Source organism: Betta splendens, chromosome 6, assembly GCF_900634795.4.
Source record: "Betta splendens chromosome 6, fBetSpl5.4, whole genome shotgun sequence".
Classification (NCBI taxonomy): domain Eukaryota; kingdom Metazoa; phylum Chordata; class Actinopteri; order Anabantiformes; family Osphronemidae; genus Betta; species Betta splendens.
Window position 1 is genome coordinate 2,167,694 of NC_040886.2, and position 22,873 is coordinate 2,190,566.

General features: G+C 46.1%; 14 non-coding genes across 14 annotated transcripts; 12 read left to right on the plus strand and 2 right to left on the minus strand.

The window, feature by feature from the left end:
- Positions 1-4,038: 4,038 nt before the first annotated feature.
- On the plus strand, positions 4,039-4,120 carry trnas-gcu (transfer RNA serine (anticodon GCU)). The gene has a single exon. It is a non-coding gene; the product is annotated as a tRNA-Ser (tRNA).
- A 1,313-nt stretch (positions 4,121-5,433) lies between these two features.
- Positions 5,434-5,515, plus strand: trnas-gcu (transfer RNA serine (anticodon GCU)). The gene has a single exon. It is a non-coding gene; the product is annotated as a tRNA-Ser (tRNA).
- A 1,300-nt stretch (positions 5,516-6,815) lies between these two features.
- Positions 6,816-6,897, plus strand: trnas-gcu (transfer RNA serine (anticodon GCU)). Its single transcript has one exon. It is a non-coding gene; the product is annotated as a tRNA-Ser (tRNA).
- Positions 6,898-8,197: 1,300 nt separating this feature from the next.
- Positions 8,198-8,279, plus strand: trnas-gcu (transfer RNA serine (anticodon GCU)). Its single transcript has one exon. It is a non-coding gene; the product is annotated as a tRNA-Ser (tRNA).
- Positions 8,280-9,578: 1,299 nt separating this feature from the next.
- Positions 9,579-9,660, plus strand: trnas-gcu (transfer RNA serine (anticodon GCU)). The gene has a single exon. It is a non-coding gene; the product is annotated as a tRNA-Ser (tRNA).
- Positions 9,661-11,634: 1,974 nt separating this feature from the next.
- Positions 11,635-11,716, minus strand: trnas-gcu (transfer RNA serine (anticodon GCU)). Its single transcript has one exon. It is a non-coding gene; the product is annotated as a tRNA-Ser (tRNA).
- Positions 11,717-12,998: 1,282 nt separating this feature from the next.
- trnas-gcu (transfer RNA serine (anticodon GCU)) lies at positions 12,999-13,078 on the minus strand. The gene has a single exon. It is a non-coding gene; the product is annotated as a tRNA-Ser (tRNA).
- A 311-nt stretch (positions 13,079-13,389) lies between these two features.
- On the plus strand, positions 13,390-13,472 carry trnas-gcu (transfer RNA serine (anticodon GCU)). Its single transcript has one exon. It is a non-coding gene; the product is annotated as a tRNA-Ser (tRNA).
- Positions 13,473-14,771: 1,299 nt separating this feature from the next.
- On the plus strand, positions 14,772-14,853 carry trnas-gcu (transfer RNA serine (anticodon GCU)). The gene has a single exon. It is a non-coding gene; the product is annotated as a tRNA-Ser (tRNA).
- A 1,301-nt stretch (positions 14,854-16,154) lies between these two features.
- On the plus strand, positions 16,155-16,236 carry trnas-gcu (transfer RNA serine (anticodon GCU)). Its single transcript has one exon. It is a non-coding gene; the product is annotated as a tRNA-Ser (tRNA).
- Positions 16,237-17,536: 1,300 nt separating this feature from the next.
- trnas-gcu (transfer RNA serine (anticodon GCU)) lies at positions 17,537-17,618 on the plus strand. Its single transcript has one exon. It is a non-coding gene; the product is annotated as a tRNA-Ser (tRNA).
- Positions 17,619-18,920: 1,302 nt separating this feature from the next.
- On the plus strand, positions 18,921-19,002 carry trnas-gcu (transfer RNA serine (anticodon GCU)). The gene has a single exon. It is a non-coding gene; the product is annotated as a tRNA-Ser (tRNA).
- A 1,302-nt stretch (positions 19,003-20,304) lies between these two features.
- Positions 20,305-20,386, plus strand: trnas-gcu (transfer RNA serine (anticodon GCU)). The gene has a single exon. It is a non-coding gene; the product is annotated as a tRNA-Ser (tRNA).
- Positions 20,387-21,686: 1,300 nt separating this feature from the next.
- Positions 21,687-21,768, plus strand: trnas-gcu (transfer RNA serine (anticodon GCU)). Its single transcript has one exon. It is a non-coding gene; the product is annotated as a tRNA-Ser (tRNA).
- The last annotated feature ends 1,105 nt before the right edge of the window (positions 21,769-22,873 follow it).

Genomic DNA, 22,873 nt, shown 5'->3' on the forward strand with positions numbered 1-22,873 from the left:
TCCAGCTCAGTCGTGTTTAGCCCAGTCCCCAGTTCAGCCGAGCCCTGTTCAGTCTCCAGTTCAGCCGAGCCCTGTTCAGTCTCCAGTCCAGCCGAGCCCTGTTCAGTCTCCAGTCCAGCCGAGCCCTGTTCAGTCTCCAGTCCAGCCGAGCCCCGTTCAGTCTTCAGCCCAGCCGAGCCCCGTTCAGTCTTCAGCCCAGTCGAGCCCAGCCCAGGTCTCAGCCCAGTCGAGCCCAGCCCAGGTCTCAGCCCAGTCGAGCCCAGCCCAGGTCTCAGCCCAGTCGAGCCCAGCCCAGGTCTCAGCCCAGTCGAGCCCAGCCCAGGTCTCAGCCCAGCCGAGCCCAGCCCAGGTCTCAGCCCAGCCGAGCCCAGCCCAGGTCTCAGCCCAGCCGAGCCCAGCCCAGGTCTCAGTCCAGTCGAGCCCAGCCCAGGTCTCAGTCCAGTCGAGTCCTGTTCCGGCCCCAGTTCAGTCGAGCCCAGTTCAGTCGAGTCCTGTTCCGGCCCCAGTTCAGTCGAGCCCAGTTCAGTCGAGTCCTGTTCCGGCCCCAGTTCAGTCGAGCCCAGTTCAGTCGAGTCCTGTTCCGGCCCCAGTTCAGTCGAGTTCTGCGCCGGCCCCAGTTCAGTCGAGTCCTGTTCCGGCCCCAGTTCAGTCGAGTCCTGTTCCGGCCCCAGTTCAGTCGAGTCCTGTTCCGGCCCCAGTTCAGTCGAGTCCTGTTCCGGCCCCAGTTCAGTCGAGTCCTGTTCCGGCCCCAGTTCAGTCGAGCCACGTCCCTGTCCAGGTTCCAGTACAGTCGAGCCACGTCCCTGTCCAGGTTCCAGTACAGTCGAGTCACGTTCCTGTCCAGGCTCCAGTACAGTCGAGTCACGTTCCTGTCCAGGCTCCAGTTCAGTCCAGTCACGTTCCTGTCCAGGCTCCAGTTCAGTCCAGTCACGTTCCTGTCCAGGCTCCAGTTCAGTCCAGTCACGCGCAGGTCGTGTCCCAACCAGAGGGCACCACCTGTCGTACAGGTGCTATGCACACCCGATCAGGCCCGACGTCTGCTCCGTCGAGCTCGGCGGCGGCAAGTAGCCATGCCAGCTCCAGAGTAGATGCCGTTCCAGTCCCTGTCGGCCAAGTAGATGCCGTTCCAGTCCCTGTCGGCCAAGTAGATGCCGTTCCAGTCCCTGTCGGCCAAGTAGATGCCGTTCCAGTCCCTGTCGGCCAAGTAGATGCCGTTCCAGTCCCTGTCGGCCAAGTAGATGCCGTTCCAGTCCCTGTCGGCCATGTTGCGGCCGTTCCTGTCGGCCATGTTGAGGCCGTTCTAGTTCCTGTTCCTGTCCCTGTCGGCCAAGTAGACGCCGTTCCTGTCGGCCATGTTGCGGCCGTTCTAGTCCCTGTTCCTGTCCCTGTCGGCCAAGTAGATGCCGTTCCTGTCGGCCATGTTGCGGCCGTTCCAGCTCCTGTCCCTGTCGGCCATGTTGCGGCCGTTCCAGCTCCTGTCACCCTCGGAGCCGCAGCCCCTGCGCACCCCCAGGAGGAGGTCGCGCCAGCTGCAGTTCCCGCGCACCTCCAGGAGGAGGTCGCGCCAGCTGCAGTTCCCGCGCACCTCCAGGAGGAGGTCGCGCCAGCTGCAGTTCCCGCGCACCTCCAGGAGGAGGTCGCGCCAGCTGCAGTTCCCGCGCACCTCCAGGAGGAGGTCGCGCCAGCTGCAGTTCCCGCGCACCTCCAGGAGGAGGTCGCGCCAGCTGCAGTTTCCCGCGCACCTCCAGGAGGAGGTCGCGCCAGCTGCAGTTCCCGCGCACCTCCAGGAGGAGGTCGCGCCAGCTGCAGTTCCCGCGCACCTCCAGGAGGAGGTCGCGCCAGCTGCAGTCCCCGCGCACCTCCAGGAGGAGGTCGCGCCAGCTGCAGTCCCCGCGCACCTCCAGGAGGAGGTCGCGCCAGCTGCAGTTCCCGCGCACCTCCAGGAGGAGGTCGCGCCAGCTGCAGTTCCCGCGCACCTCCAGGAGGAGGTCGCGCCAGCTGCAGTTCCCGCGCACCTCCAGGAGGGGGTCGCGCCAGCTGCAGTTCCCGCGCACCTCCAGGAGGGGGTCGCGCCAGCTGCAGTTCCCGCGCACCTCCAGGAGGGGGTCGCGCCCGTCGCAGTCCCGGCGGATCTCCAGGAGGGGGGTCGCGCCCGTCGCAGTCCCGGCGGATCTCCAGGAGGGGGTCGCGCCCGTCGCAGTCCCGGCGGACCTCCAGGAGGGGGTCGCGCCCGTCGCAGTCCCGGCGGACCTCCAGGAGGGGGTCGCGCCCGTCGCAGTCCCGGCGGACCTCCAGGAGGGGGTCGCGCCCGTCGCAGTCCCGGCGGACCTCCAGGAGGGGGTCGCGCCCGTCGTAGTTCCTGTCGACCCCCAGGAGGGGGTCGCGCCCGTCGCAGTCCCGGCGGACCTCCAGGAGGGGGTCGTTCCCGTCGCAGCTTCCGCTGCACCGGCATCGGTTCCTGGCGGCTCGGCTCCGGCCGCACCTGCATCTGTTCCTGGCGGCTCGGCTCCGGCCGCACCTGCATCTGTTCCTGGCGGCCCGGCTCCGGCCGCACCTGCATCTGTTCCTGGCGGCCCGGCTCCGGCCGCACCTGCATCTGTTCCTGGCGGCCCGGCTCCGGCCGCACCTGCATCGGTTCCTGGCGGCTCGGCTCCGGCCGCACCTGCATCGGTTCCTGGCGGCTCGGCTCCGGCCGCACCTGCATCGGTTCCTGGCGGCTCGGCTCCGGCCGCACCTGCATCGGTTCCTGCCTCGTCCTGGTCTCGGCTGCCGGACTGGTGGCCTCGCCCTCGGCTTCGCCTGCTGATTGGATGGCGCTGCCTCCTTCGGCGCCGTCCGCCTCGACTCCGCCACCGCCACGGCCGTTCGCCTGGGGTGAGTCCCCGCCTGCCACGACGATGGCGAAGCCTCTGCCGTCGTCGTCCGCCGCGACCCTGGGACCCCCGGAGCATCTCCGTCGGGGAGGGGGCTGGGCTCAGCCCTGCTCTCCCGGACCTCGCCAGCCGTCGTGGTGGACTCTCCTGCCACCACCCTCGTGAGGAACTCCTGGACTCTGTTCTCCCTGTCATGGACTTTCGGTTTTGGTTCTGTGGACTCTTGTTTTGACCCTCCTCCGGTCCTCCCTCCACCCACCCTGCTTGTCTGCCTGGAAGGGGAGGGATTCAGTCCCTCCTCCTGTGTCCACCCTCCGCCCGCCCTGGTTCGGGGGGGGGGCTTCCGTGGGCGCCGTGGACGACGCCCTAGAGGGAGGGGTACTGTCAGGTTTTCGTTCCTGGTTTTATTTTGAAAGGACTCTTCTGTTTTTGATCCCAGTTTCCGGTTTTATTTTGTAGGCATTTCCGTTTCTCATCACACCACAGCCGTTCCCGCTTCACTCCCGGTCCTCATTACACTCACCTGTTTGGTATCAGTAATCGGCTCCGTGTATTTAACCACCACCTGTCACATCGATTCTCTGCCAGATCGTTGTTTTCTGATTTCTGACTCTCACGTTCCTGCAGCACCTTACCGACCCTGTAAGTCATCGTTCTGTTATTTTCCACTACCTGTTTTGTGACTTTGATTTTGGGAATAAACCCTCATTTTTCACCGGCTACGTCGTGTCCTGGCGCTGTGCATTTGAGTCCTCTCCCTGCCGATCCGTGACACACTGGTCTTAGTATGTTACAGTGCAGAGCATGAGATCACAGCATTGTACAAAGCTCAACAACTAGGCCAAGGCAGGTGTAGGTGGGTTTAACAACTGCACGATAGTTGCATCAGCAACTTTTGATACATTCGAAACAGGCATTTAATGTTAAAGTGTGTGGTTCAATTCAAAGAACAAAGCACCAAGCAATCATTCCATTGACTGAGATGTAGGTGAGCCTGGGAATATATACTTGGAAAAACAGGCTTTTGACCTGCAGACTGAGCCAAACCAGATCAGCAACGAAAGACACTTACAGAATGTGGGCTTCAACCCCAATTCCCCTCGCCTGCTTAGCAAGCACTCATTAGATATGCTGCTTCGAATTGCTGTGAAGTTTTGTCGTGAAAGATGAGGTGGCCGAGCTGTTAAGGCGATGGACTGCTAATCCATTGTGCTCTGCATGCGTGGGTTCGACTCCCATCCTCGTCGGCACAGCAAGTTAGTTATTGATGTTGTTTTTTCGAAACAATTACTTGGATGCAAAACCTGCCTATTTTTTTTGGTTTGGGCATACGATACATATACAACATTGATCGTTAGTGCAACACCTGCTTCATCCTGTTATGTACCACTTATTTCAGCATGTCACACTGCAGAGCATTAGGTCAGGGTATTGTTACATAGCTAAACTAGGTAGGTCTACTAACATTGCCAGTGTCAGCTCCTTTGGAGAGACCAAGGAAAGAAGCATTACAGTTCAATTTACAGTAAAGGTTTTGTGTTCAATTTAAATTTTCTTCTCAATTCACATTGCAAAGTCAGCCCACCAGAGCACCAAGTGGCTCCTTCAATAAACCGCCTTACACTAGGTCCCCAGGCGCTGATCTGCAACAGCCCTCTAATGCCATCAGTGTATGGTTAGAAATGCTGAGATTAATTTCCACAATACGAGATCAATGATATTGAATTATTATTAATATTGTTGTTACTATAAAGGGAACAGTTCAATCACAGTTCAATCACTAAGATATTGGCAAACCTGGCTATGGATAGTTGGACAATAGGCTACTGACATGCAGACTACTTTAAAACACAAGCATTGGTGAGAGAAGATAATGACACATGGAGAATGTGGGCATCGGTCCCAGTGCCTCTCGCATGATAAGCGAGCACTCTACCACGTGAGCTAAATCCCCTATATTTAATTAATCTTTACAAGACCCTTTACAGTTCCCTAATAGGGGTGATGTAATGCACCAATCTCTGCACTCATTTGGTAGACCACCATATTGGTCGACGCAGCCATTCTGGCTTACCTTATTTAATGTACTTGGGGGTACAACATATACAACATTGGTCATACACATGCTGAAACTGCTTTAGGTCACTGGTAGGTGTCATGTAATGTAACACTGGTCTTAGTATGTTACAGTGCAGAGCATGAGATCACAGCATTGTACAAAGCTAAACAACTAGGCCAAGGCAGGTGTAGGTGGGTTTAACAACTGCACGATAGTTGCATCAGCAACTTTTGATACAATTCGAAACAGGCATTTAATGTTAAAGTGTGTGGTTCAATTCAAAGAACAAAGCACCAAGCAATCATTCCATTGACTGAGATGTAGGTGAGCCTGGGAATATATACTTGGAAAAACAGGCTTTTGACCTGCAGACTGAGCCAAACCAGATCAGCAACGAAAGACACTTACAGAATGTGGGCTTCAACCCCAATTCCCCTCGCCTGCTTAGCAAGCACTCCTTAGAAATGCTGCTTCGAATGGCTGTGAAGGTTTGGCGTGAAAGATGAGGTAGCCGAGTGGTTAAGGCGATGGACTGCTAATCCATTGTGCTCTGCACCCGTGGGTTCGAATCCCATCGTCGTCGGCACAGCAAGTTAGTTATTGATGTTGTTTTCTCGAAACAATTACTTGAATGCAAAACCTGCCAATTTTTTTTTTTTTGGGCATACGATACATATACAACATTGATCGTTAGTGCAACACCTGCTTCATCCTCTTATGTACCACTTATTTCAGCATGTCACACTGCAGAGCATTAGGTCAGGGTATTGTTACATAGCTAAACTAGGTAGGTCTACTAACATTGCCAGTGTCAGCTCCTTTGGAGAGACCAAGGAAAGAAGCATTACAGTTCAATTTACAGTAAAGGTTTTGTGTTCAATTTAAATTTCTTCTCAATTCACAGAGCAAAGTCAGCCCACCAGAGCACCAAGTGGGTCCTTCAATAAACCGCCTTACACTAGGTCCCCAGGCGCTGATCTGCAGCAGCCCTCTAATGCCCTCAGTGTATGGTTAGAAATGCTGGAATTAATTTCCACAATACGAGATCAATGATATTGAATTATTATTAATATTGTTGTTACTATAAAGGGAACAGTTCAATCACTAAGATATTGGCAAACCTGGCTATGGATAGTTGGACAATAGGCTACTGACATGCAGACTACTTCAAAACACAAGCATTGGTGAGAGAAGATAATGACACATGGAGAATGTGGGCATCGGTCCCAGTGCCTCTCGCATGATAAGCGAGCGCTCTACCACTTGAGCTAAATCCCCTATATTTATTTCATCTCTACAAGACCCTTTACAGTTCCCTCATAGGGGTGATGTAATGCACCAATTTCTGCACTCATTTGGTAGACTACCATATTGGTCGACGCAGCCATTCTGACTTAAATTATTTAATGTACTTGGGGGTACAACATATACAACATTGGTCATACACATGCTGAAACTGCTTTAGGTCACTGGTAGGTGTCGTGTAATGTAACACTGGTCTTAGTATGTTACAGTGCAGAGCATGAGATCACAGCATTGTACAAAGCTCAACAACTAGGCCAAGGCAGGTGTAGGTGGGTTTAACAACTGCACGATAGTTGCATCAGCAACTTTTGATACAATTGAAACAGGCATTTAATGTTAAAGTGTGTGGTTCAACTCAAAGAACAAAGCACCAAGCAATCATTCCATTGACTGAGATGTAGGTTAGCCTGGGAATATATACTTGGAAAAACAGGCTTTTGACCTGCAGACTGAGCCAAACCAGATCAGCAACGAAAGACACTTACAGAATGTGGGCTTCAACCCCAATTCCCCTCGCCTGCTTAGCAAGCACTCCTTAGAAATGCTGCTTCGAATGGCTGTGAAGGTTTGGCGTGAAAGATGAGGTGGCCGAGTGGTTAAGGCGATGGACTGCTAATCCATTGTGCTCTGCACCCGTGGGTTCGACTCCCATCCTCGTCGGCACAGCAAGTTAGTTATTGATGTTGATTTTCTGAAACAATTACTTGAATGCAAAACCTGCCAATTTTTTTTGTTTGGGCATACGATACATATACAACATTGATCGTTAGTGCAACACCTGCTTCATCCTCTTATGTACCACTTATTTCAGCATGTCACACTGCAGAGCATTAGGTCAGGGTATTGTTACATAGCTAAACTAGGTAGGTCTACTAACATTGCCAGTGTCAGCTCCTTTGGAGAGACCAAGGAAAGAAGCATTACAGTTCAATTTACAGTAAAGGTTTTGTGTTCAATTTAAATTTTCTTCTCAATTCACAGAGCAAAGTCAGCCCACCAGAGCACCAAGTGGGTCCTTCAATAAACCGCCTTACACTAGGTCCCCAGGCGCTGATCTGCAGCAGCCCTCTAATGCCCTCAGTGTATGGTTAGAAATGCTGAGATTAATTTCCACAATATGAGATCAATGATATTGAATTATTATTAATATTGTTGTTACTATAAAGGGAACAGTTCAATCACTAAGATATTGGCAAACCTGGCTATGGATAGTTGGACAATAGGCTACTGACATGCAGACTACTTCAAAACACAAGCATTGGTGAGAGAAGATAATGACACATGGAGAATGTGGGCATCAGTCCCAGTGCGTCTCGCATGATAAGCGAGCACTCTACCTCTTGAGCTAATTCCCCTATATTTACTTAATCTTTACAAGACCCTTTACAGTTCCCTCATAGGGGTGATGTAATGCACCAATTTCTGCACTCATTTGGTAGACCACCATATTGGTCGACGCAGCCATTCTGGCTTACCTTATTTAATGTACTTGGGGGTACAACATATACAACATTGGTCATACACATGCTGAAACTGCTTTAGGTCACTGGTAGGTGTCGTGTAATGTAACACTGGTCTTAGTATGTTACAGTGCAGAGCATGAGATCACAGCATTGTACAAAGCTCAACAACTAGGCCAAGGCAGGTGTAGGTGGGTTTAACAACTGCACGATAGTTGCATCAGCAACTTTTGATACAATTGAAACAGGCATTTAATGTTAAAGTGTGTGGTTCAACTCAAAGAACAAAGCACCAAGCAATCATTCCATTGACTGAGATGTAGGTTAGCCTGGGAATATATACTTGGAAAAACAAGCTTTTGACCTGCAGACTGAGCCAAACCAGATCAGCAACGAAAGACACTTACAGAATGTGGGCTTCAACCCCAATTCCCCTCGCCTGCTTAGCAAGCACTCCTTAGAAATGCTGCTTCGAATGGCTGTGAAGGTTTGACGTGAAAGATGAGGTGGCCGAGTGGTTAAGGCGATGGACTGCTAATCCATTGTGCTCTGCACGCGTGGGTTCGACTCCCATCCTCGTCGGCACAGCAAGTTAGTTATTGATGTTGTTTTTTCGAAACAATTACTTGAATGCAAAACCTGCCAATTTTTTTTGTTTGGGCATACGATACATATACAACATTGATCGTTAGTGCAACACCTGCTTCATCCTCTTATGTACCACTTATTTCAGCATGTCACACTGCAGAGCATTAGGTCAGGGTATTGTTACATAGCTAAACTAGGTAGGTCTACTAACATTGCCAGTGTCAGCTCCTTTGGAGAGACCAAGGAAAGAAGCATTACAGTTCAATTTACAGTAAAGGTTTTGTGTTCAATTTAAATTTTCTTCTCAATTCACAGAGCAAAGTCAGCCCACCAGAGCACCAAGTGGGACCTTCAATAAACCGCCTTACACTAGGTCCCCAGGCGCTGATCTGCAGCAGCCCTCTAATGCCCTCAGTGTATGGTTAGAAATGCTGAGATTAATTTCCACAATATGAGATCAATGATATTGAATTATTATTAATATTGTTGTTACTATAAAGGGAACAGTTCAATCACTAAGATATTGGCAAACCTGGCTATGGATAGTTGGACAATAGGCTACTGACATGCAGACTACTTCAAAACACAAGCATTGGTGAGAGAAGATAATGACACATGGAGAATGTGGGCATCGGTCCCAGTGCCTCTCGCATGATAAGCGAGCGCTCTACCACTTGAGCTAAATCCCCTATATTTATTTCATCTCTACAAGACCCTTTACAGTTCCCTCATAGGGGTGATGTAATGCACCATTTCTGCACTCATTTGGTAGACTACCATATTGGTCGACGCAGCCATTCTGACTTAAATTATTTAATGTACTTGGGGGTACAACATATACAACATTGGTCATACACATGCTGAAACTGCTTTAGGTCACTGGTAGGTGTCGTGTAATGTAACACTGGTCTTAGTATGTTACAGTGCAGAGCATGAGATCACAGCATTGTACAAAGCTCAACAACTAGGCCAAGGCAGGTGTAGGTGGGTTTAACAACTGCACGATAGTTGCATCAGCAACTTTTGATACAATTGAAACAGGCATTTAATGTTAAAGTGTGTGGTTCAACTCAAAGAACAAAGCACCAAGCAATCATTCCATTGACTGAGATGTAGGTTAGCCTGGGAATATATACTTGGAAAAACAGGCTTTTGACCTGCAGACTGAGCCAAACCAGATCAGCAACGAAAGACACTTACAGAATGTGGGCTTCAACCCCAATTCCCCTCGCCTGCTTAGCAAGCACTCCTTAGAAATGCTGCTTCGAATGGCTGTGAAGGTTTGACGTGAAAGATGAGGTGGCCGAGTGGTTAAGGCGATGGACTGCTAATCCATTGTGCTCTGCACGCGTGGGTTCGACTCCCATCCTCGTCGGCACAGCAAGTTACTTATTGATGTTGTTTTTTTCGAAACAATTACTTAAATGCAAAACCTGCCAATTTTTTTTGTTTGGGCATACGATACATATACAACATTGATCGTTAGTGCAACACCTGCTTCATCCTCTTATGTACCACTTATTTCAGCATGTCACACTGCAGAGCATTAGGTCAGGGTATTGTTACATAGCTAAACTAGGTAGGTCTACTAACATTGCCAGTGTCAGCTCCTTTGGAGAGACCAAGGAAAGAAGCATTACAGTTCAATTTACAGTAAAGGTTTTGTGTTCAATTTAAATTTTCTTCTCAATTCACAGAGCAAAGTCAGCCCACCAGAGCACCAAGTGGGACCTTCAATAAACCGCCTTACACTAGGTCCCCAGGCGCTGATCTGCAGCAGCCCTCTAATGCCCTCAGTGTATGGTTAGAAATGCTGAGATTAATTTCCACAATATGAGATCAATGATATTGAATTATTATTAATATTGTTGTTACTATAAAGGGAACAGTTCAATCACTAAGATATTGGCAAACCTGGCTATGGATAGTTGGACAATAGGCTACTGACATGCAGACTACTTCAAAACACAAGCATTGGTGAGAGAAGATAATGACACATGGAGAATGTGGGCATCAGTCCCAGTGCGTCTCGCATGATAAGCGAGCGCTCTACCACTTGAGCTAAATCCCCTATATTTATTTCATCTCTACAAGACCCTTTACAGTTCCCTCATAGGGGTGATGTAATGCACCAATTTCTGCACTCATTTGGTAGACTACCATATTGGTCGATTGCAGCATTCTGACTTAAATTCATTTAATGTACTTGGGGGTACAACATATACAACATTGGTCATACACATGCTGAAACTGCTTTAGGTCACTGGTAGGTGTCGTGTAATGTAAACACTGGTCTTAGTATGTTACAGTGCAGAGCATGAGATCACAGCATTGTACAAAGCTCAACAACTAGGGCCAAGGCAGGTGTAGGTGGGTTTAACAACTGCACGATAGTTTGCATCACACTTTGCTACAATTGTGATCTCAGCTCTGCCACTGTAACATACTAAGACCAGTGTTACATTACACGACACCTACACAGTGACCTAAAGCAGTTTCAGCATGTGTATGACCAATGTTGTTATGTTGTACCCCCAAGTACATTAAATAAGGTAAGTCAGAATGGCTGCCGACCAATATGGTGTCTACCAAATGAGTGCAGAAATTGGTGCATTACAATCCCCTATGAGGAACTGTAAAGGGTCTTGTAAAGATTAGTAAATATAGGGGATAGCTCAAGAGGTAGAGTGCTCGCTTATCATGCGAGACGCACTGGGACTGATCCCACATTCTCCTGTGTCATTATCTTCTCTCACCAATGCTTGTGTTTTGAAGTAGTCTGCATGTCAGTAGCCTATTGTCCAACTATCCATAGCCAGGTTTGCCAATATCTTAGTGATTGAACTGTTCCCTTTTAAGTAACAACATATTAATAATAATTCAATATCATTGATCTCAATTGTGGAAATTAATCTCAGCCATTTCTAACCATCACTGAGGCATTAGAGGGCTGCTGCAGATCAGCGCCTGGGGACCTAGTGTAAGGCGTTTTATTGAAGGTCCCACTTGGTGCTCTGGTGGGCTGACTTTGCTCTGTGAATTGAGAAGAAAATTTAAATTGAACACAAAACCTTTACTGTAATTGAACTGTAATGCTTCTTTCCTTGGTCTCTCCAAAGGAGCTGACACTGGCAATGTTAGTAGACCTACCTAGTTTAGCTATGTAACAATACCCTGACCTAATGCTCTGCAGTGTGACATGCTGAAATAAGTGGTACATAAGAGGATGAAGCAGGTGTTGCACTAACGATCAATGTTGTATATGTATCGTATGCCCAAACAAAAAAAATTGGCAGGTTTTGCATTCAAGTAATTGTTTCGAAAAAACATCAATAACAACTTGCTGTGCCGACGAGGATGGGAGTCGAACCCACGCGTGCAGAGCACAATGGATTAGCAGTCCATCGCCTTAACCACTCGGCCACCTCACTTTCACGTCAAACCTTCACAGCCATTCGAAGCAGCATTTCTAAGGAGTGTTTGCTAAGCAGGCGAGGGGAATTGGGGTTGAAGCCCACATTCTGTAAGTGTCTTTCGTTGCTGATCTGGTTTGGCTCAGTCTGCAGGTCAAAAGCTTGTTTTTCCAAGTATATATTCCCAGGCTAACCTACATCTCAGTCAATGGAATGATTGCTTGGTGCTTTGTTCTTTGGATTGAACCACACACACTTTAACATTAAATGCCTGTTTCAATTGTATCAAAAGTTGCTGATGCAACTATCGTGCAGTTGTTAAACCCACCTACACCTGCCTTGGCCTAGTTGTTGAGCTTTGTACAATGCTGTGATCTCATGCTCTGCACTGTAAACTAAGACCAGTGTACATTACACGACACTACCAGTGACCTAAAGCAGTTTCAGCATGGTATGTACCAATGTTGTATATGTTGTACCCCAAGTACATTAAATAAGGTAAGTCAGAATGGCTGCGTCGACCAATATGGTGGTCTACCAAATGAGTGCAAAATTGGTGCATTACATCACCCTATGAGGAACTGAAAGGGTCTTGTAAAGATTAATAAATATAGGGGATTAGCTCAAGAGGTAGAGCTCGCTTATCATGCGAGACGCACTGGGACTGATGCCCACATTCTCCATGTGTCATTATCTTCTCTCACCAATGCTTGTGTTTTGAAGTGTCTGCATGTCAGTAGCCTATGTGTCCAACTATCCTAGCCAGGTTTGCCAATATCTTAGTGATTGAACTGTTCCCTTTATAGTAACAACAATATTAATAATAATTCAATATCATTGATCTCATATTGTGGAAATTAATCTCAAGCATTTCTAACCATCACTGAGGGCATTAGAGGCGCTGCAGATCAGCGCCTGGGGACCTAGTGTAAGGCGGTTTATTGAAGGTCCCACTTGGTGCTCTGGTGGGCTGACTTTGCTCTGTGAATTGAGAAGAAAATTTAAATTGAACACAAAACCTTTACTGTAAATTGAACTGTAATGCTTCTTTCCTTGGTCTCTCCAAAGGAGCTGACACTGGCAATGTTAGTAGACCTACCTAGTTAGCTATGTAACAATACCCTGACCTAATGCTCTGCAGTGTGACATGCTGAAATAAGTGGTTACATAAGAGGATGAAGCAGGTTTGCACTAACGATCAATGTTGTATATGTATCGTATGCCCAAACAAAAAAAATTGCAGGTTTTGCATTCAAGTAATTGTTTCGAAAAAACAACATCAATAACTAACTTGCTGTGCCGACGAGGATGGGATCGAACCCACGCTGCAGAGCACAATGGATTAGCAGTCCATCGCCTTAACCACTCGGCCACCTCATCTTTCACGTCAAACCTTCACAGCCATTCGAAGCAGCATTTCTAAGGAGTGCTTGCTAAGCAGGCGAGGGGAATTGGGGTTGAAGCCACATTCTGTAGTGTCTTTCGTTGCTGATCTGGTTGGCTCAGATGTAGGTTAGCCTGGGAATAATATACTTGGAAACAACAAGCTTTTGACCTGCAGACTGAGCCAAACCAGATCAGCAACGAAAGACACTTACAGAATGTGGGCTTCAACCCCATTCCCCTCGCCTGCTTAGCAAGCACTTCCTTAGAAATGCTGCTTCGAATGGCTGTGAGGTTTTGACGTGAAAGATTGAGGTGGCCCGAGTGGTTAAGGCGATGGACTGCTAATCCATTTGCTCTGCACGCGTGGGTTCGACTCCCATCCTCGTCGGCACAGCAAGTTAGTTATTGATGTGTTTTCTCGAAACAATTACTTGAATGCAAAACCTGCCAATTTTTTTTTGTTTGGGCATACGATACATATACAACATTGATCGTTAGTGCAACACCTGCTTCATCCTCTTATGTACCACTTATTTCAGCATGTCACACTGCAGAGCATTAGGTCAGGGTATTGTTACATAGCTAAACTAGGTAGGTCTACTAACATTGCCAGTGTCAGCTTTTTTGGAGAGACCAAGGAAAGAAGCATTACAGTTCAATTTACAGTAAAGGTTTTGTGTTCAATTTAAATTTTCTTCTCAATTCACAGAGCAAAGTCAGCCCACCAGAGCACCAAGTGGGTCCTTCAATAAACCGCTTCACACTAGGTCCCCAGGCGCTGATCTGCAGCAGCCCTCTAATGCCCTCAGTGTATGGTTAGAAATGCTGAGATTAATTTCCACAACACGAGATCAATGATATTGAATTATTAATAATATTGTTGTTACTATAAAGGGAACAGTTCAATCACTAAGATATTGGCAAACCTGGCTATGGATAGTTGGACAATAGGCTACTGACATGCAGACTACTTCAAAACACAAGCATTGGTGAGAGAAGATAATGACACATGGAGAATGTGGGCATCGGTCCCAGTGCGTCTCGCATGATAAGCGAGCACTCTACCTCTTGAGCTAATCCCCTATATTTACTTCATCTCTACAAGACCCTTTACAGTTCCCTCATAGGGGTGATGTAATGCACCAATTTCTGCACTCATTTGGTAGACTACCATATTGGTCGACGCAGCCATTCTGACTTACCTTATTTAATGTACTTGGGGGTACAACATATACAACATTGGTCATACACATGCTGAAACTGCTTTAGGTCACTGGTAGGTGTCGTGTAATGTAACACTGGTCTTAGTATGTTACAGTGCAGAGCATGAGATCACAGCATTGTACAAAGCTCAACAACTAGGCCAAGGCAGGTGTAGGTGGGTTTAACAACTGCACGATAGTTGCATCAGCAACTTTTGATACAATTGAAACAGGCATTTAATGTTAAAGTGTGTGGTTCAACTCAAAGAACAAAGCACCAAGCAATCATTCCATTGACTGAGATGTAGGTTAGCCTGGGAATATATACTTGGAAAAACAAGCTTTTGACCTGCAGACTGAGCCAAACCAGATCAGCAACGAAAGACACTTACAGAATGTGGGCTTCAACCCCAATTCCCCTCGCCTGCTTAGCAAGCACTCCTTAGAAATGCTGCTTCGAATGGCTGTGAAGGTTTGACGTGAAAGATGAGGTGGCCGAGTGGTTAAGGCGATGGACTGCTAATCCATTGTGCTCTGCACGCGTGGGTTCGACTCCCATCCTCGTCGGCACAGCAAGTTAGTTATTGATGTTGTTTTTTCGAAACAATTACTTGAATGCAAAACCTGCCAATTTTTTTTGTTTGGGCATACGATACATATACAACATTGATCGTTAGTGCAACACCTGCTTCATCCTCTTATGTACCACTTATTTCAGCATGTCACACTGCAGAGCATTAGGTCAGGGTATTGTTACATAGCTAAACTAGGTAGGTCTACTAACATTGCCAGTGTCAGCTCCTTTGGAGAGACCAAGGAAAGAAGCATTACAGTTCAATTTACAGTAAAGGTTTTGTGTTCAATTTAAATTTTCTTCTCAATTCACAGAGCAAAGTCAGCCCACCAGAGCACCAAGTGGGATCCTTCAATAAACCGCCTTACACTAGGTCCCCAGGCGCTGATCTGCAGCAGCCCTCTAATGCCCTCAGTGTATGGTTAGAAATGCTGAGATTAATTTCCACAATATGAGATCAATGATATTGAATTATTATTAATATTGTTGTTACTATAAAGGGAACAGTTCAATCACTAAGATATTGGCAAACCTGGCTATGGATAGTTGGACAATAGGCTACTGACATGCAGACTACTTCAAAACACAAGCATTGGTGAGAGAAGATAATGACACATGGAGAATGTGGGCATCAGTCCCAGTGCGTCTCGCATGATAAGCGAGCACTCTACCACTTGAGCTAATTCCCCTATATTTACTTAATCTTTACAAGACCCTTTACAGTTCCCTCATAAGGGTGATGTAATGCACCAATTTCTGCACTCATTTGGTAGACCACCATATTGGTCGACGCAGCCATTCTGGCTTACCTTATTTAATGTACTTGGGGGTACAACATATACAACATTGGTCATACACATGCTGAAACTGCTTTAGGTCACTGGTAGGTGTCGTGTAATGTAACACTGGTCTTAGTATGTTACAGTGCAGAGCATGAGATCACAGCATTGTACAAAGCTCAAAAACTAGGCCAAGGCAGGTGTAGGTGGGTTTAACAACTGCACGATAGTTGCATCAGCAACTTTTGATACAATTGAAACAGGCATTTAATGTTAAAGTGTGTGGTTCAACTCAAAGAACAAAGCACCAAGCAATCATTCCATTGACTGAGATGTAGGTTAGCCTGGGAATATATACTTGGAAAAACAAGCTTTTGACCTGCAGACTGAGCCAAACCAGATCAGCAACGAAAGACACTTACAGAATGTGGGCTTCAACCCCAATTCCCCTCGCCTGCTTAGCAAGCACTCCTTAGAAATGCTGCTTCGAATGGCTGTGAAGGTTTGACGTGAAAGATGAGGTGGCCGAGTGGTTAAGGCGATGGACTGCTAATCCATTGTGCTCTGCACGCGTGGGTTCGACTCCCATCCTCGTCGGCACAGCAAGTTAGTTATTGATGTTGTTTTTTCGAAACAATTACTTGAATGCAAAACCTGCCAATTTTTTTTGTTTGGGCATACGATACATATACAACATTGATCGTTAGTGCAACACCTGCTTCATCCTCTTATGTACCACTTATTTCAGCATGTCACACTGCAGAGCATTAGGTCAGGGTATTGTTACATAGCTAAACTAGGTAGGTCTACTAACATTGCCAGTGTCAGCTCCTTTGGAGAGACCAAGGAAAGAAGCATTACAGTTCAATTTACAGTAAAGGTTTTGTGTTCAATTTAAATTTTCTTCTCAATTCACAGAGCAAAGTCAGCCCACCAGAGCACCAAGTGGCTCCTTCAATAAACCGCTTCACACTAGGTCCCCAGGCGCTGATCTGCAGCAGCCCTCTAATGCCCTCAGTGTATGGTTAGAAATGCTGAGATTAATTTCCACAATACGAGATCAATGATATTGAATTATTATTAATATTGTTGTTACTATAAAGGGAACAGTTCAATCACTAAGATATTGGCAAACCTGGCTATGGATAGTTGGACAATAGGCTACTGACATGCAGACTACTTCAAAACACAAGCATTGGTGAGAGAAGATAATGACACATGGAGAATGTGGGCATCGGTCCCAGTGCCTCTCGCATGATAAGCGAGCGCTCTACCACTTGAGCTAAATCCCCTATATTTATTTCATCTCTACAAGACCCTTTACAGTTCCCTCATAGGGGTGATGTAATGCACCAATTTCTGCACTCATTTGGTAGACTACCATATTGGTCGACGCAGCCATTCTGACTTAAATTATTTAATGTACTTGGGGGTACAACATTTACAACATTGGTCATACACATGCTGAAACTGCTTTAGGTCACTGGTAGGTGTCGTGTAATGTAACACTGGTCTTAGTATGTTACAGTGCAGAGCATGAGATCACAGCATTGTACAAAGCTCAACAACTAGGCCAAGGCAGGTGTAGGTGGGTTTAACAACTGCACGATAGTTGCATCAGCAACTTTTGATACAATTGAAACAGGCATTTAATGTTAAAGTGTGTGGTTCAACTCAAAGAACAAAGCACCAAGCAATCATTCCATTGACTGAGATGTAGGTTAGCCTGGGAATATATACTTGGAAAAACAGGCTTTTGACCTGCAGACTGAGCCAAACCAGATCAGCAACGAAAGACACTTACAGAATGTGGGCTTCAACCCCAATTCCCCTCGCCTGCTTAGCAAGCACTCCTTAGAAATGCTGCTTCGAATGGCTGTGAAGGTTTGACGTGAAAGATGAGGTGGCCGAGTGGTTAAGGCGATGGACTGCTAATCCATTGTGCTCTGCACGCGTGGGTTCGACTCCCATCCTCGTCGGCACAGCAAGTTAGTTATTGATGTTGATTTTTTCGAAACAATTACTTGAATGCAAAACCTGCCAATTTTTTTTTGTTTGGGCATACGATACATATACAACATTGATCGTTAGTGCAACACCTGCTTCATCCTCTTATGTACCACTTATTTCAGCATGTCACACTGCAGAGCATTAGGTCAGGGTATTGTTACATAGCTAAACTAGGTAGGTCTACTAACATTGCCAGTGTCAGCTCCTTTGGAGAGACCAAGGAAAGAAGCATTACAGTTCAATTTACAGTAAAGGTTTTGTGTTCAATTTAAATTTTCTTCTCAATTCACAGAGCAAAGTCAGCCCACCAGAGCACCAAGTGGGCTCCTTCAATAAACCGCCTTACACTAGGTCCCCAGGCGCTGATCTGCAGCAGCCCTCTAATGCCCTCAGTGTATGGTTAGAAATGCTGAGATTAATTTCCACAATACGAGATCAATGATATTGAATTATTATTAATATTGTTGTTACTATAAAGGGAACAGTTCAATCACTAAGATATTGGCAAACCTGGCTATGGATAGTTGGACAATAGGCTACTGACATGCAGACTACTTCAAAACACAAGCATTGGTGAGAGAAGATAATGACACATGGAGAATGTGGGCATCAGTCCCAGTGCGTCTCGCATGATAAGCGAGCGCTCTACCACTTGAGCTAATCCCCTATATTTATTTCATCTCTACAAGACCCTTTACAGTTCCCTCATAGGGGTGATGTAATGCACCAATTTCTGCACTCATTTGGTAGACTACCATATTGGTCGACGCAGCCATTCTGACTTAACTTATTTAATGTACTTGGGGGTACAACATATACAACATTGGTCATACACATGCTGAAACTGCTTTAGGTCACTGGTAGGTGTCGTGTAATGTAACACTGGTCTTAGTATGTTACAGTGCAGAGCATGAGATCACAGCATTGTACAAAGCTCAACAACTAGGCCAAGGCAGGTGTAGGTGGGTTTAACAACTGCACGATAGTTGCATCAGCAACTTTTGATACAATTGAAACAGGCATTTAATGTTAAAGTGTGTGGTTCAATTCAAAGAACAAAGGACCAAGCAATCATTCCATTGACTGAGATGTAGGTGAGCCTGGGAATATATACTTGGAAAAACAGGCTTTTGACCTGCAGACTGAGCCAAACCAGATCAGCAACGAAAGACACTTACAGAATGTGGGCTTCAACCCCAATTCCCCTCGCCTGCTTAGCAAGCACTCCTTAGAAATGCTGCTTCGAATGGCTGTGAAGGTTTGACGTGAAAGATGAGGTGGCCGAGTGGTTAAGGCGATGGACTGCTAATCCATTGTGCTCTGCACGCGTGGGTTCGACTCCCATCCTCGTCGGCACAGCAAGTTAGTTATTGATGTTGTTTTTTTCGAAACAATTACTTGAATGCAAAACCTGCCAATTTTTTTTGTTTGGGCATACGATACATATACAACATTGATCGTTAGTGCAACACCTGCTTCATCCTCTTATGTACCACTTATTTCAGCATGTCACACTGCAGAGCATTAGGTCAGGGTATTGTTACATAGCTAAACTAGGTAGGTCTACTAACATTGCCAGTGTCAGCTCCTTTGGAGAGACCAAGGAAAGAAGCATTACAGTTCAATTTACAGTAAAGGTTTTGTGTTCAATTTAAATTTTCTTCTCAATTCACAGAGCAAAGTCAGCCCACCAGAGCACCAAGTGGCTCCTTCAATAAACCGCCTTACACTAGGTCCCCAGGCGTTGATCTGCAGCAGCCCTCTAATGCCCTCAGTGTATGGTTAGAAATGCTGAGATTAATTTCCACAATACGAGATCAATGATATTGAATTATTATTAATATTGTTGTTACTATAAAGGGAACAGTTCAATCACTAAGATATTGGCAAACCTGGCTATGGATAGTTGGACAATAGGCTACTGACATGCAGACTACTTCAAAACACAAGCATTGGTGAGAGAAGATAATGACACATGGAGAATGTGGGCATCGGTCCCAGTGCCTCTCGCATGATAAGCGAGCGCTCTACCACTTGAGCTAAATCCCCTATATTTATTTCATCTCTACAAGACCCTTTACAGTTCCCTCATAGGGGTGATGTAATGCACCAATTTCTGCACTCATTTGGTAAACTACCATATTGGTCGTTGCAGCCATTCTGACTTAAATCATTTAATGTACTTGGGGGTACAACATATACAACATTGGTCATACACATGCTGAAACTGCTTTAGGTCACTGGTAGGTGTCGTGTAATGTAACACTGGTCTTAGTATGTTACAGTGCAGAGCATGAGATCACAGCATTGTACAAAGCTCAACAACTAGGCCAAGGCAGGTGTAGGTGGGTTTAACAACTGCACGATAGTTGCATCAGCAACTTTTGATACAATTGAAACAGGCATTTAATGTTAAAGTGTGTGGTTCAATTCAAAGAACAAAGGCACCAAGCAATCATTCCATTGACTGAGATGTAGGTGAGCCTGGGAATATATACTTGGAAAAACAGGCTTTTGACCTGCAGACTGAGCCAAACCAGATCAGCAACGAAAGACACTTACAGAATGTGGGCTTCAACCCCAATTCCCCTCGCCTGCTTAGCAAGCACTCCTTAGAAATGCTGCTTCGAATGGCTGTGAAGGTTTGACGTGAAAGATGAGGTGGCCGAGTGGTTAAGGCGATGGACTGCTAATCCATTGTGCTCTGCACGCGTGGGTTCGACTCCCATCCTCGTCGGCACAGCAAGTTAGTTATTGATGTTATTTTTTCGAAACAATTACTTGAATGCAAAACCTGCCAATTTTTTTTGTTTGGGCATACGATACATATACAACATTGATCGTTAGTGCAACACCTGCTTCATCCTCTTATGTACCACTTATTTCAGCATGTCACACTGCAGAGCATTAGGTCAGGGTATTGTTACATAGCTAAACTAGGTAGGTCTACTAACATTGCCAGTGTCAGCTCCTTTGGAGAGACCAAGGAAAGAAGCATTACAGTTCAATTTACAGTAAAGGTTTTGTGTTCAATTTAAATTTTCTTCTCAATTCACAGAGCAAAGTCAGCCCACCAGAGCACCAAGTGGGTCCTTCAATAAACCGCCTTACACTAGGTCCCCAGGCGCTGATCTGCAGCAGCCCTCTAATGCCCTCAGTGTATGGTTAGAAATGCTGAGATTAATTTCCACAATATGAGATCAATGATATTGAATTATTATTAATATTGTTGTTACTATAAAGGGAACAGTTCAATCACTAAGATATTGGCAAACCTGGCTATGGATAGTTGGACAATAGGCTACTGACATGCAGACTACTTCAAAACACAAGCATTGGTGAGAGAAGATAATGACACATGGAGAATGTGGGCATCAGTCCCAGTGCGTCTCGCATGATAAGCGAGCACTCTACCTCTTGAGCTAATTCCCCTATATTTATTTCATCTCTACAAGACCCTTTACAGTTCCCTCATAGGGGTGATGTAATGCACCAATTTCTGCACTCATTTGGTAGACTACCATATTGGTCGACGCAGCCATTCTGACTTAACTTATTTAATGTACTTGGGGGTACAACATATACAACATTGGTCATACACATGCTGAAACTGCTTTAGGTCACTGGTAGGTGTCGTGTAATGTAACACTGGTCTTAGTATGTTACAGTGCAGAGCATGAGATCACAGCATTGTACAAAGCTCAACAACTAGGCCAAGGCAGGTGTAGGTGGGTTTAACAACTGCACGATAGTTGCATCAGCAACTTTTGATACAATTGAAACAGGCATTTAATGTTAAAGTGTGTGGTTCAACTCAAAGAACAAAGCACCAAGCAATCATTCCATTGACTGAGATGTAGGTGAGCCTGGGAATATATACTTGGAAAAACAGGCTTTTGACCTGCAGACTGAGCCAAACCAGATCAGCAACGAAAGACACTTACAGAATGTGGGCTTCAACCCCAATTCCCCTCGCCTGCTTAGCAAGCACTCCTTAGAAATGCTGCTTCGAATGGCTGTGAAGGTTTGATGTGAAAGATGAGGTGGCCGAGTGGTTAAGGCGATGGACTGCTAATCCATTGTGCTCTGCACGCGTGGGTTCGACTCCCATCCTCGTCGGCACAGCAAGTTAGTTATTGATGTTGTTTTTTCGAAACAATTACTTGAATGCAAAACCTGCCAATTTCTTTTTGTTTGGGCATACGATACATATACAACATTGATCGTTAGTGCAACACCTGCTTCATCCTGTTATGTACCACTTATTTCAGCATGTCACACTGCAGAGCATTAGGTCAGGGTATTGTTACAAAGCTAAACTAGGTAGGTCTACTAACATTGCCAGTGTCAGCTCCTTTGGAGAGACCAAGGAAAGAAGCATTACAGTTCAATTTACAGTAAAGGTTTTGTGTTCAATTTAAATTTTCTTCTCAATTCACAGAGCAAAGTCAGCCCACCAGAGCACCAAGTGGGCTCCTTCAATAAACCGCCTTACACTAGGTCCCCAGGCGCTGATCTGCAGCAGCCCTCTAATGCCCTCAGTGTATGGTTAGAAATGCTGAGATTAATTTCCACAATACGAGATCAATGATATTGAATTATTATTAATATTGTTGTTACTATAAAGGGAACAGTTCAATCACTAAGATATTGGCAAACCTGGCTATGGATAGTTGGACAATAGGCTACTGACATGCAGACTACTTCAAAACACAAGCATTGGTGAGAGAAGATAATGACACATGGAGAATGTGGGCATCGGTCCCAGTGCCTCTCGCATGATAAGCGAGCGCTCTACCACTTGAGCTAAATCCCCTATATTTATTTCATCTCTACAAGACCCTTTACAGTTCCCTCATAGGGGTGATGTAATGCACCATTTTCTGCACTCATTTGGTAGACTACCATATTGGTCGACGCAGCCATTCTGACTTAAATTATTTAATGTACTTGGGGGTACAACATATACAACATTGGTCATACACATGCTGAAACTGCTTTAGGTCACTGGTAGGTGTCGTGTAATGTAACACTGGTCTTAGTATGTTACAGTGCAGAGCATGAGATCACAGCATTGTACAAAGCTCAACAACTAGGCCAAGGCAGGTGTAGGTGGGTTTAACAACTGCACGATAGTTGCATCAGCAACTTTTGATACAATTGAAACAGGCATTTAATGTTAAAGTGTGTGGTTCAACTCAAAGAACAAAGCACCAAGCAATCA